Source organism: Odocoileus virginianus, chromosome 7 (genome assembly GCF_023699985.2).
Source record: "Odocoileus virginianus isolate 20LAN1187 ecotype Illinois chromosome 7, Ovbor_1.2, whole genome shotgun sequence".
Taxonomy (NCBI): domain Eukaryota; kingdom Metazoa; phylum Chordata; class Mammalia; order Artiodactyla; family Cervidae; genus Odocoileus; species Odocoileus virginianus.
In genome coordinates, this window is record NC_069680.1 from 80716772 (window position 1) to 80730920 (window position 14149).

At 38.2% G+C, this 14149-nt stretch overlaps 1 protein-coding gene across 5 annotated transcripts in view; it reads left to right on the plus strand.

Moving 5' to 3' along the window:
* Positions 1 to 14149, plus strand: part of LYST (lysosomal trafficking regulator) — a 191342-nt gene that overhangs the window by 31146 nt on the left and 146047 nt on the right. For 2 of the 5 annotated variants that reach the window (XM_070471052.1, XM_070471051.1), the window contains exon 2: positions 13175 to 13264. The exons of the other annotated variants lie outside the window; for them this stretch is intronic. The gene's annotated coding sequence lies outside the window, so the exon portion shown is untranslated. The remainder of the gene's footprint in view (positions 1 to 13174; positions 13265 to 14149) is intronic. 5 annotated transcript variants of the gene reach the window in all.

The window sequence follows — 14149 nt, forward strand, 5'->3', positions numbered from 1 at the left end:
TCATGGATACCACATTAGTATCTAAGGAGCTGGAGACCAGTGTAAACTTCATTACAGTGTGTGACATCCTGATTGTGAATCAGGTATTCTTTCTTGCAGAATTCAGAAAATCAAGTTCAATATTTGTCAAGAAGCGCCTGAACTCTAAACAACAGCTATAACCTGAAACAACTGTCATAATTTCTTTCGAAGTTAATCGTTAAATGGAAGTTGAACATCATCCTCAAGTATGGTGAATTATCAGTAATTATGGGATTGTGATTTATCTTGCAAAAAAGGTTTATATTATCACTAAGGTAGTTTTTCGGAGAAGGCAATGGCAGCCCACTCCAGTACTCTTGCCTGGAAAATCCCATGGACGGAGGAGCCTGGTAGGCTGCAGTCCATGGGGTCGCTAAGAGTCGGACACGACTGAGCGACTTCACTTTCACTTTTCACTTTCCTGCACTGGAGAAGGCAATGGCAACCCACTCCAGTGTTCATGCCTGGAGAATCCCAGGGATGGCGGAGCCTGGTGGGCTGCCGTCCACGGGGTGGCTAAGAGTCCGATACAACTGAAGCGACTTAGCAGCAGCAGCAGCAGCAAGGTAGTTTTTATGGATCTCCGATTCAGCTGTTTAATTTAGAACTTTGTTGAAGTGTCACACCCTTTAATTCTCATTTTAAATTCCAAGGATTTTATAAAAGTAAGCCCATGAAGTATGTTTTACTTTTTTATATTCAATGACTATCACATTTTACTTCAGTTTTCTCAAGAGAATATTTATTTTCCACTATAACATAGGTTGTAAAGATGCTTATATTAATAAATATATGTAGTAAATGGATAAGCAACAAGGGTATACTGTACAACACAGGAAAATATAGCCATTAGTTTGTAGTAACTTTAAGTGTAATATAATCTATAAAAATATTAAATCACTAGGCTATACATCTGAAGCTAATGTAATATTATTATAAATCAACTATACTTCAATTAGAATAAAAGCAAGTAAGCTACTTGTAAGAAGAAAAAAATTTGCTATGTAAATAATATCATCGTAAACTTTCTGTCTCAAGTCTGTAGTTGGGAATCATTCTGATAGCTATTATTTAATGTATCTAGTATGACCAAACATTTACAAGGTAAAGTCCAGATTAGCAGATTAGCTTCTTAGATGTTGTATAATTTAACTCAACTGATGTGTCTTATCTAGCTGATTCTTTAAAGAGAATTCTGTTATCTGAACAAGATCATTTCCTAGTATCTTCTCCCTTCCCCCATCCAAATCTCTTGTATGTTTGGCTCTGTGTTATGGTTACAAAAGTGTGTAGGGAGAAATTTTTTAATCTTTTTTGCAGATGTACAGATTGTAGACTAGTGAACTTTGAGTAAAGATTCTGGGCAACATTTAGAGACATTTAGTGTTAAGGAAACTTCTTTGCCCGCTGTCTGATTTTTAATTGACCTGACAGAAGAAAAGCTGGGTCTTCTAAATGTTGTTATTTTAGTTCCAGTTAATTAGCTCCAAAAATATCATATAACTCCCAAGACAATTGTCATGGGACCTTGAAATATTGGCTTTAGTTATTGTCACCTATAGCATGTGGGGTTGGAGAGTATGAAGTGGAAAGTTTCTGCCATTGTGTAAATGCACGAAATGATAAAAATAGTGTTATCGGTTTTCAAGTTTTTTTGATCTTTAGTGATATGTTGCAAAGAATATGTGAAATCTTTGCGAAAGTCATAAATAAGTCTATAATAAATATATACTAAACTCTGTGAAGAGATGGGATTTAGCATAGTTAAGAGTTCATGTGAACAACCCTTATTTTCATGAAAGCTGCTTCAAATTGCAACAGACTCTGATTCAGTAAGAATTCACAGAGTACTAATTATTTTGTGTATTATTTGTGTAAGTCTCACAATAATCCTGTGATTTTTAGTAGTCTTCTATTTTTTGGTACCTAATACATTTCTGAAAAATATTCTTTGTGATGATAATTTCTCTAATACTATTGTTAGCAGATTTAGGTAAGTACTGGGTTGGCCAAAAAGTTCATCCACATTTTCCCATAACATCATGCAGAAAAACCAAATGAACTTTTTGGCCAATTCAATATTATTTTAAAAGACAATTTACCAGAAATTTTGGTGTTCAGTGAAAGATTAAGAATTGAGTCCTTCAGACAGTGCTGTTAGATGAGAAAAAGTATGCTTTTTAATCAGGCCATAAGAATAAAGTTCATTACTATAACATTTTTTGTTTCTTTTCCTTTTTCTTCTTGTTTACTGTAGAAGGCACATGGCAAGGAAAAGGCAAAAAATGCAGATACCTTCTGCTTTTGTTTTCAGTGTTTCCTTGGAAACTCCATCATCATAAGCAGACCCTTAATATTTCCTGCAAACTGGTCTGAGGAAAGGGTGTAGTGATCTTTTCTTCCTCTAGATGGCACTCTGTTGGAACATGTTCAGCTAGTGTCAAGCGTTTAAAATCAGTTCAGTTGCTCAGTTGTGTCTGACTCTTTGCGACCTCATAAACTGCAGCATGCCAGGCCTCCCTGTCCATCACCAACTCCCAGAGTTTACTCAAGCTCATGTTCATTGAGTCGGTGATGCCATCCAACTATCTCATCCTCTGTCATCCCTTTCTCCTCCCACCCTCAATCTTTCCCAGCATCAGGGTCTTTTCCAATGAGTTAGCTCTTTGCATCATGTGGCCAAAGTATTGGAGTTTCAGCATCAACATCAGTCCTTCCAATGAATATTCAGAACCGATTCCTTTAGGATGGACTGATTGGATCTCCTTGCAGTCCAAGGGACTCTCAGGAGTCTTCTCCAGCACCATAGTTCAAAAGCATCTTTGCTTTTCAAAAGCATCAATTTTTTGGTGCTCAGCTTTCTTTAGAGTCCAACTCTCACATCCATACATGACCACTGGAAAAACCGTAGCCTTGACTAGACGGACCTTTGTTGGCAAAGTAATGTCTCTGCTTTTTAATATGCTATCTAGGTTGGTCATAGTGCTTTTCTTCCAAGGGGTAAGCGTCTTTTAATTTCATGGCTGCAGTCACCATCTGCAGTGATTTTGGAGCCCCAAAAAGTAAAGTCTGCCACTGTTTCCCCATCTATTTGCCATGATGTGATGGGACGGGATGCCATGATCTTAGTTTTCTGATTGTTGAACTTTAAGGCAACTTTTTCACTCTCCTCTTTTACTTTCATCAAGAGGCTCTTTAGTTCTTCTTCGATTTCTGCCATAAGGGTGGTGTCATCTGCATATCTGAGGTTATTGATATTTCTCCTGGCAATCTTGATTCCAGCTTGTGCTTCATCCAGCCCGGCATTTCTTATGATGTACTCTGCATAAAAATTAAATAAGCAGGGTGACAATATACAACCTTGATGTACTCCTTTTCCTATTTGGAACCAGTCTGTTATTCCATGTCTAGTTCTAACTGTTGCTTCTTTACCTGCATACAGATTTCTCAAGAGGTAGGTCAGGTGGTCTGGTATTCCCATCTCTTTCAGAATTTTCCACAGTTTATATGATCCACACAGTCAAAGGCCTTGGCATAGCCAATAAAGCAGAAATAGATGTTTTTCTGGAACTCTCTTGCTTTTTCGATGATCCAGCAGATGTTGGCAGTTTGATCTCTGGTTCCTCTGCCTTTTTTAAAACCAGCTTGAACATCTGGAAGTTCATGGTTCATGTATTGCTGAAGCCTGGCTTGGAGAATTTTGAGCATTACTTTACTAGCGTGTGTGATGAGTGCCATTGTGCAGTAGTTTGAGCATTCTTTGACATTGCCTTTCTTTGGGATTGGAATGAAAACTGACCTTTTCCAGTCTTGTGGCCACTGCTGAGTTTTCCAAATTTGCTGGCATATTGAGTGCAGCACTTTCACGGCATCATCTTTTAGGATTTGAAATAGCTCAACTGGAACTCCATCACCTCCACTAGCTTTGTTTGTTCCAGGATGTCTGACTCTGGGTGAGTGATCAGACCATCATGGTTGTCTGGGTTCATGAAGATCTTTTTTGTATAGTTCTTCTGTGTATTCTTGCCACCTCTTCGTAATATCTTCTGCTTCTGTTAGGTCCATACCATTTCTGTCCTTTGCCAAGAGAATGCACTGGCCATAGCAAACACCCTCTTCCAGCAACATAAGAGAAGACTCTACACATGGAGATCACCAGATGGTCAACACCAAAATCAGATTGATTATATTCTTTGCCGCCAAAGATGGAGAAGCTCTATACAGTCAGCAGAAACAAGACCAGGAGCTGACTGTGACTCAGATCATGAACTCCTTGTTGCCAAATTCAGACTTAAATTGAAGAAAGTGGGGAAAACCACTAGACCATTCAGGTATGACCTAAATAAAGTCCCTTATGATTATACAATGGAAGTGACAAATAGATTTAAAGGAGTAGATCTGATAGACAGAGTGCCTGATGAACTATGGACAGAGGTTCATGACATTGTACAGGAAACAGGGATCAAGACCACCCCCAAGAAAAAGAAATGCAAAGAAGCAAAATGGCTGTCTGAAGGGGCCTTATAAATAGCTGTGAAAAGAAGAGAAGTGAAAAGCAAAGGAGAAAAGGAAAGATATACCCATTTGAATGCAGAGTTCCAAAGAATATCAAGGAGAGATAAGAAAGCCTTCCTCAGTGATCAGTGCAAAGAAATAGAGGAAAAGAAAGAGAAATTAAGGAAACAATACCATTCACCATTGCAACAGAAAGAATAAAATACTTAGGAGTATATCTACCTAAAGAAACAAAAGACCTATACATAGAAAACTATAAAACACTGATGAAAGAAATCAAAGAGGACACAAACAGATGGAGAAATATACCATGTTCATGGATTGGAAGAGTCAATATTGTCAAAATGACTATACTACCCAAAGCAATCTATAGATTCAGTGCAATCCCTACCAAGCTACCAACGGTATTTTTCACAGAACTAGAACAAATAATTTCACAATTTGTATGGAAATACAAAAAACCTCGAATAGCCAAAACAATCTTGAGAAAGAAGAATGGAACTGGAGGAATCAACCTGCCTGACTTCAGGCTCTACTACAAAGCCACAGTCATCAAGACAGTATGGTACTGGCACAAAGACAGAAATATAGATCAATGGAACAAAATAGAAAGCCCAGAGATAAATCCACGAACCTTTGGACACCTTATCTTCGACAAAGGAGGCAAGGATATACAATGGAAAAAAGACAACCTCTTTAACAAGTGGTGCTGGGAAAACTGATCAACCACTTGTAAAAGAATGAAACTGGAACACTTTCTAACACCATACACAAAAATAAACTCAAAATTGATTAAAGATCTAAATGTAAGACCAGAAACTATAAAACTCCTAGAGGAGAACATAGGCAAAACACTCTCTGACATAAATCACAGCAGGATCTTCTATGACCCACCTCCCAGCATTTTGGAAATAAAAGCAAAAATAAACAAATGAGACCTAATTAAACTTAAAAGCTTTTGCACAGCAAAGGAAACTATAAGCACGGTGAAAAGACAGCCCTCAGATTGGGAGAAAATAATAGCAAACGAAGCAACAGACAAAGGATTAGTCTCAAAAATATACAAGCAACTCCTGCAGCTCAATTCCAGAAAAATAAATGACCCAGTCAAAAGATGGGCTAAAGAACTAAACAGACATTTCTCCAAAGAAGACATACAAATGGCTAACAAACACATGAAAAGATGCTTAACAGCACTCATTATCAGAGAAATGCAAATCAAAACCACAATGAGGTACCATTACATGCCAGTCAGGATGGCTGCTATCCAAAAGTCTACAAGCAATAAATGCTGGAGAGGGTGTGGAGAAAAGGGAACCCTCTTACACTGTTGGTGGGAATGCAAACTAGTACAGCCACTATGGAGAACAGTGTGGAGATTGCTTAAAAAACTGGAAATAGAACTGCCATATGACCCAGCAGTCCCACTTCTGGGCATACACACTGAGGAAACCAGATCTGAAAGAGATACGTGCACCCCAATGTTCATCACAGCACTGTTGATAATAGCCAGGACATGGAAGCAACCTAGATGCCCATCAGCAGATGAATGGATAAGGAAGCTGTGGTACATATACACCATGGAATATTACTCAGCCATTAAAAAGAATTCATTTGAATCAGTTCTAATGAGATGGATGAAACTGGAGCCCATTATACAGAGTGAAGTAAGCCAGAAAGATAAAGACCAATACAGTATACTAATGCATATATATGGAATTTAGAAAGATGTTAACGATAACCCTATATGCAAAACAGAAAAAGAGACACAGATGGACAGAACAGACTTTTGGACTCTGTGGGAGAAGGCGAGGGTGGGATGTTTAGAGAGAACAGCATCGAAACATGTATATTATCAAGGGTAAAACAGACCACCAGCCCAGGTTGGATGCATGAGACAAGTGCTCGGGGCTGGTGCACTGGGAAGACCCAGAGGAATCGGGTGGAGAGGGAGGCGGGAGTGGGGATCGGGATGGGGAATACATGTAAATCCATGGTTGATTCATGTCAATGTATGGCAAAAACCACTACAATATTGTAAAATAATTAGCCTCCAACTAATAAAAATAAATGGGGGGGGGGGGAAGAAATAGAGGAAAACAATAGAATGGGAAAGACCAGAGATCTCTTCAAGAAAATTAGAGATACTGAGGGAACATTTCATGCAAAGATGGGCTCAATAAAGAACAGAAATGTTATGGACCTATCAGAAGCATTTAAAATAGAACTGCATAAAACATTTACCAAAAATGTTTACTGATGTCGTATAATCTCTGAAGATCCACATAGCAACTCTGTGGGATGGACATTTTATGGGGAGGAAGCCAAACTTCATACATAGAGCTCTGTGTGATGGACAGTAATTGCTTGATTCCAAACCTCCCACCTTTATTTTCACCATTGTTATAATACTAACAATTTGACTGTTCAGAACAGACTCAGAAACTAGCAAAAACAGTGAATGATCAGACTAGTACATATTTATTGAAATATTTATTGAGTAAGTAATAAGATATTGGTTGAATTAATGAATTAGTGAAAAAGTGAATTGTAGCACAACAGACTCTGTCCTCCTCATCACCAAGACCACTCATTATTTGATGGCTCTTGAGGAGGAAACAGTGACCACTGGAGCACTTCTTGCCACATTGTTGAGATTTTATCTTCTGTGGTAAATACAGTATCATTGGTAGCACTGATTAAAGCATAGAATTGATAATATATTTTAAAAATGCCTAAAAGGTAAGAATATGTAGTAATGACTTGGTGTAGGGGCTGGTATAGTAGCCCTACCATATTTCACGAAGGTAAATGTTTGAAAATACACTGTACTGAGGATGATAGCATAATTCTGTGATATTTTCGATAATAGGTTGTGGCAGAACCAGAACCAGATCAGAGCTAAAATATCAAAGTCGGCTTTCCTAAAATGTCTGTGGGAGGTCTCACTCAGTAAAAGCAAAGCTTATTTTATTGACCATCCTTTTCCAGAAGGTAAAGGAAATAATCGGGGAGCTGATACTCTGAGCCTAATTTTGACCCCCTGTGAAGGCTTAGTTAGTGAACATAATGGGAAGAGGTAACAATGATCTGTTGTCCAGAAAACTTGCTTCATGATTACTCAACTATAGTGACCTTTCACTTCCTCTCCAACACTGACATGCAGAGTCACACTCTGGATGTTGTCATCATCTGAAACTGTTTGATTCAGAAATCTACAAATACCCATATCTTCCTTGCTACATTCTCTGTTCTTCTCTCTCATAGAGCTTGAGTACCTGAATTTCCTCTTTGTGTGTCAATATGCGCCTGGCCTTTTTCTTTTCTCTACCCAGCCTGTACCCCATTTTTGACCATATGAACTATTCTTTCACCTGTACCCCTGATTCCTTCCTCTTATGCTTCTGCTGCCTCCACTCACCAGAACCCTCATTTCAAGATCAGTGATACAATCTGTATTCTCTATTATGAGATCCAAGCAGCTGAATCCTGGAGAATCTGAAACATTTGAGAAAATTGATCACATCAGAAATTCACAGTTTTCAGCCAGCACCCCAGGAAATCCTTTTATTTATCCTTGATCACTATTCTCTCCATCCTTGTTTTTCTGCTTCTCGTTTTGCTTTTTGATACCAAAAACTTAGTGTAATTCTTTTGGGAACTTGACTTGAGCCTCTCTCCTATCTGGAATGCCTTTCTCCTTTTCTCCCTTCACCTGTTCAACTTTTTTCAAAATTATCTCGTTCATGAAGCTTCCCTGGCCACTCAGATTGGGTTCAGTACTTCTTATCAGTACACAGTGCCCTATGTATTGGTTTGCCTTTGCCACATAATATGATCTTCCTGGGGGTGGGCAGAGACTGGGACTGTTTGCCCACTTTGTACTCTTCGTGCCTGGCACAAAATGGGTATCTAGTAAGTGATAAGTGAATAAATAATAAACAGAAAGAAGAAGCAAAGCTGGAATATAGAGAATTGGAGATACAGAGTTCCTAAATATCAAAGAAAAGATCGGTAAGGTGCCATATATAGTTTCTAGAAGGGAAAGGGGTTGTAAGATGTCCATAGATAGAGTCTTTATTGAACAGTTGGAAAAAATATGTGAAGAAAAAGTTGAAGCAAACTGGCCAAATGAACTCAGATTTTAAAATAACATGTGCATAACAAGGAAAGGAGGATATGAAACAAATAACAAAAACAAAATTATTTATATATAAAAGAGGAACACAACTCTCTGAGAATAATGAGCTAAGGTTTTAAAAATGTTAAAACTGACCTTTACATTTTATATATAGTAGATGAAAATAAGAAGCAAATAATGGATTCTTCTTTTAAACAAACTGACCAGTCAGAGACAGAGGATAAATGAAACTTCTCAATTTCTATTTTCTTTCCATCTTCTCTAACATGAAGAATGATCTATACACAGATTAATAGGGGTAGAAGTAAGAAGAATAATAGGAGAAAATGTAAGCCCAATATTGAGGAGGAGATTGTCCCAGAACCTCTGGTTGCTCTAAATGAATTTACACCTCAGGTTCAGATTCTGAGAAAATTTGTTAATGTCATTGCTCAACTGGTAATCTTTGAGCTATTACAGTGAATTTGAAAACTTTTAGAAGATTGTGAGGAATAAACTTCCAAAATTATAAAAAAGAATGTAGATTTCATAGACTTTAGTGAGTTTGAAGTTATCTCCACAAAAGCTTCTTAAAGATCATTTTAAAAGATTTTTACGGAAATGTTTACAGAAAGAATAGATGGACAGGAAAGGTTAAGGAGAGTCTCTAAAACTAATTCATGCAGTTAACCCAGTTTCTGCTTTTGATGGGGATGTACATGTACAGATGAAGGGAATGTTGCGGCTCTAACATACATAGAATCCCATGAGGTGTTTGACGTCATCTGTTCTATCATTCTGTTTGGGGGGACACATGGGGAACTGGACTGTAGTATAGGTACGGTTATTGAACAGCGGAACTTGATTTTAGTTACTGCAGCTGTGTGGGAAATCTCTTAGAGGCTGCTGTTTTTGACACTGTTCCACTCATCAGTTTAACACCTCCCACTTCTCACTCTCAGCTGGATTACCCTGTGGTTTATTTCACTGAGAAAATAGAAGCCTCCAAATCTTGATCTTCCCTCTGCCAGACACACAAGTCTTCCTGCATCTGCACTCATGAGCTCTGTCATGCTTCTCACTCCGTTGAGTGCATTGCGTTCTTCCCTCTGCTTGCACATTGGACCCTCTTTATTTTGCCTCCTCATTGTTGCTGGCATTATCTCCTCTCATTGTAGTTTTTCTTCTGTTTTCCTTTTTCTGTTGGAGAAACATGCTACATGAATATGCTATGATAGCTTACAAACATGCCATAATATCTTTTTTTCTTAAAAAACTTAACAATTCCCCCATCCAGAGTCCCCTTCAAGCTGCCACCTGTTTCCTTGCCACCCTTTTTGACAGAACTCCTCTAAAGGGTTTTCTAAACATCTTGCCTCCATTTCTTTGCCATTCTTTGCCACTCCACTGAGACACTGTTTGACAAGGTTGTCAGTAACTTCCATGTTGCTAAATCCAATGGTCAGTTCCCCATTTCCATCTTACTTAACCTCTCAGCAATATTTGACACAGTTGATCACTCTTTCCTGTTTCAGGTTTTCCTCACTTGGTTTCTGGGAAGGACTGTGCTCCTGAATTTTTTCTGCCTCACATGCTCTTCCTTCCTGGTCTCCTGTGCTGGAACCTCTTCGCCTCCCAAACTCAGCGATGTAGACCCCAGGGCTCAGTCCTGGACCCTGTTCTCTGCCCCACTTGCACTCATTCTCTGGGTGCCCCCTGTTGAGTACTCTAGCCACTAGCCACAGTCCCATCATTGCAGAAAGTTCTTTCAGACCTCATTGCTCTGGGTTATTCCATCCATATTATCTCATTAAAATGCATCTGCATGCTGATAACTTCCAAACTGACTCACCCGTCCCAGCCTCCCGCCTGAGCCCAGCTTGCTGTGTCCAGCTGCCTGCTTGATACCCTTTACTTGCTTCTTAAGAGACCTGTCAGACTTTACATAGCTAAGGATAAACTTTATTATACTTTCTCTCCCAACCAGTCTTGCTTATTCCTTGCACAGCCTTAAAAAAAACTTGGTTGGAGCTTAGGCAAGGAAAGGAGGGTGGGCAGGAAGGAGACTTCCACTGTTTGGGAGAGACAGTTCCAGAGGAACACTCCTGTTTCTTCCTACATCTTACTTCAGTCCCTGAAAAGTAGGAGTGAGTGACTTTTCACACTTTTGTAGTAATATCTAACTTCTTTTTTTCTCTTGCACTCAGTATCTGGTGTATCAGATATACACTAATCTCAATGCCTTGGAATACTTTTTCCTCAGATAGTCACATAGTCTGTTTTAACTTCATTCAGGTTTTTGCTCAGAATGTCCTCTTTAGACATTCCCTGCCAACCCTATCTAAAGTAGCCTTCCTGTCATTCTGTATCCTTATTCTATTTTATGCTGGCATTACATTTATTTTTTCTGTCTCTACCCCACTAGAATCCTTGAGCATAGGGATCTTTTTGTATCAAAAATAGTAGCTGGTGTATAGTAATTGTTCAATAAATGTTTGTTTAATTAAATGGCATATTGATGATATGGTATAACTGATACATTGTCAGTTTTTTGTTTGTTTTGGTTATTTAATATTTTACACTTTGCTAGTCGCTGAATTAGAGAAAGTGAAACCTATTGTTTTTCTGAAAAGGTCATTTATATGACCTTTTGCATGTATATAGGCATTTTGCTAGGATGCATTTCAGTTATGGTAAAATTTTAATAGTATAAAAATTATAGTATTGTTGGGAGCAAGTTTTATTTATTATGACATTATAATAATAGTTATAAGTTGAAAATTACGATGATGATGAATTTGAGATTTGGCACTTTTTTCCATAAAGTGCAAACAGTGACACGACAGGGCCCCTGGCCTTCGGGGACTTGTCGCCGAGGGGGCACGGCCGTCACACAGACGGGCAGCTGCGCAGGGGCGAAGCACGTGGCGCTCCGAGAGGCACATCCCAGTTATTACCTTGTATTTCCGTGCTTTATGGGCACCCAGCATGATAGAGAGAGGTGTTTTAAAAGTCAGAACATGGCTGTGAATAGTGAGTGATGTCAGAGTGCAGGAGGGCACAGCTCATTGTTCTGGCAGGTGGGATTATGATTTTGGATGGAGTGTAACTCCATGGATATCCAAGCCAGATCGTGTACAGTATGGAGATAAAGAAGCCGTGTCAGTGGCTTTCTAAGAGCATTAGCAAAGTCCCTCAGCTTGGCCTGGAAATGTCTCTCAGTAAGAGAAACAGATGGATTCAGTTTTCTGGCAACTTTCACTTCTAATAGCCAGCCTGAGTTAGCTGGAATCGTTTGAGTATCTGAGATAAATGGCTCCATCTTGCAGTAATCCAAGCTAGAGGGTGCCAGTAGTCAGAGCAATTCATACAGTACCTGCTTACACTCATCGTTCGATAGGTGATTTCCTTGTCTGTAATTTTAGAGTTCAAAATATATGGATGATGCAATAGGAGCAGATATGGAAGGTGTTTTGAGACTCCACTCCAGGACTGTTTTGTTTGGTGGAGCAGTTGATGCCCTGGTGGTTGGCCAGTGGAGTGGGCAAGTAAGACTGAGATCCAGCCTGTGCTTTGATAGCTGTGTGCCATGGGCTGCACCATCCTAAGAAAAGTGTTTTTTCCCTAATTCACACAAAGTCCTGTGTAGTCCAAGAGCAGTTCTGTCCTATTTCTTGCCTACTTTATTCTCAAGGGCCTAGAATAGTGTGTAGTACAAGAACCGTCTGTCAAGCTGAACAGAATTCAAGACAGTGATCTAGATTTGAGCATTTTAAGCAATTAAAGGTCATTTTGATTTTAAAAGCCTGTGGCTCAAAATAAACCTTACTGTTTGCCTTATAACTATAATAAGAAAATATTTTTCATGCATTTGCCTGGTAAAAGTTATAGCAAAGGAGAAAACTACAGAGAAGCATCTTCTTGCTACCCCAGAAGTAGGAATTTATCCTTTGGTATTCTAGAGATAGCCTTCACTGTGTTATACATAGGAGATTAATTCATTTTAAAAAATTCAGAAAGGGTAGAAAACTTGGTGGTGGTTTATTCATTCATTGGCTGTAGTATTTTCTGAGTTCTCATGTATCCTCAAATATATTTTACAGGAAAGTAACAACTTGACTGTCATAGTATATAGATGATATTCTACTGCCTTCTAGATTTCATTATTAAGAAGACAGATGGTGCCCAGTTCTTCCTCCTTTATAGTGGTTTGCTGGAGGTTATAAGTTGGGAGTTGGGAGAGGAGATGTAGGGAGCTATGATCGTGTTGTCTAGTACAGATCAAGTATGTTGCAAGACTTCATCTCTCAAGATCCCATTCTTAAAGCTACAGGCATTTTTTAGTGTGCTCTTGAGATTTAAAAAATTGTTGGCTGTTTCTTACATCAAATATGAAGACTAGCCTCTAGTTTTTATGTCAAAATTTTAATTTTTAAAATTATTTGTGTTTAGCTATCACCATTAATGGTTATCCTGTATTGTTTTGTTTTATCCTGGTTTTTTTTTTTTTTTTGGTAGGTGTAGCTTTGTTCTAAGAATATTTGTTTCATCCAGTTCATGAACTCAAATTATAAAGACCCTAAATGTTACAGAAGTGTTGAAAGATTGGTGAGTATTTAATGTAACATATATTAACAGCCAAAATACTTGGTTCAGTCTAAGACTTTGAAACTAATAGTTATATGATGTTAATTAAAACCCAAAGTGAAAATACCTAAACTTTCCAGACATATAAATTATGGTTTATTCATACTATGGCTATGGCACATACATTGCACAATAGTTTAAAGGAATGAACTTAATGTTGAGAGGGAAAAGCAAAGTTATAAAAAGATGCATATGTTTTTAAAATAATTAAAATGATACTGAATATTTTATGCCTATGATATATCAAAATTATAAAAATATATATGGAAATGATAAAACAGCAACTAAGGAGGTGGAAGAGGTGTGGGTGGAGTGTAAATTTCCTGTACTATAAGGTTTGATTTCTCTACACACGTACACACGCACACACCCATTCCCCCTCCATGCATGAGAACTGAACTGAACACAGTTTAATGTTAATACTTGCTAGATCTGATGTCTGAGTATTTGCTATAACCTCACGTTATAGAATCTTTGTTTTTTTTCTGGGCGTTTGAAATGTTCCAAACAAATCTTTAAAAAATACCATACAATCATCTTTTCAGTTGGCATTCAGAATGACTGAAAAACATTCAGTTAAATTCAGCATTCTTATTAGATGTGTGGGAAGAAACAAGTATTTCTTGCTGTGCCAAGCAGAAGTGCCCCCATCACTCCTGCCCGTGTTGTTTTGCTAGTGCTGTTAATAACTAATGCCGCTAGAAGAGTGACAAGTGTGTGAATATCAGATGGAAAAGTTCGCATTTTTTGTTATTTGTAGTTGACAGGGTTTTAGATCTGGAAATTCCAATAAGATCAATAAGAGAGTTCAGTAGGAAGTTTGGATATATGAGTAAAGTTTGGATA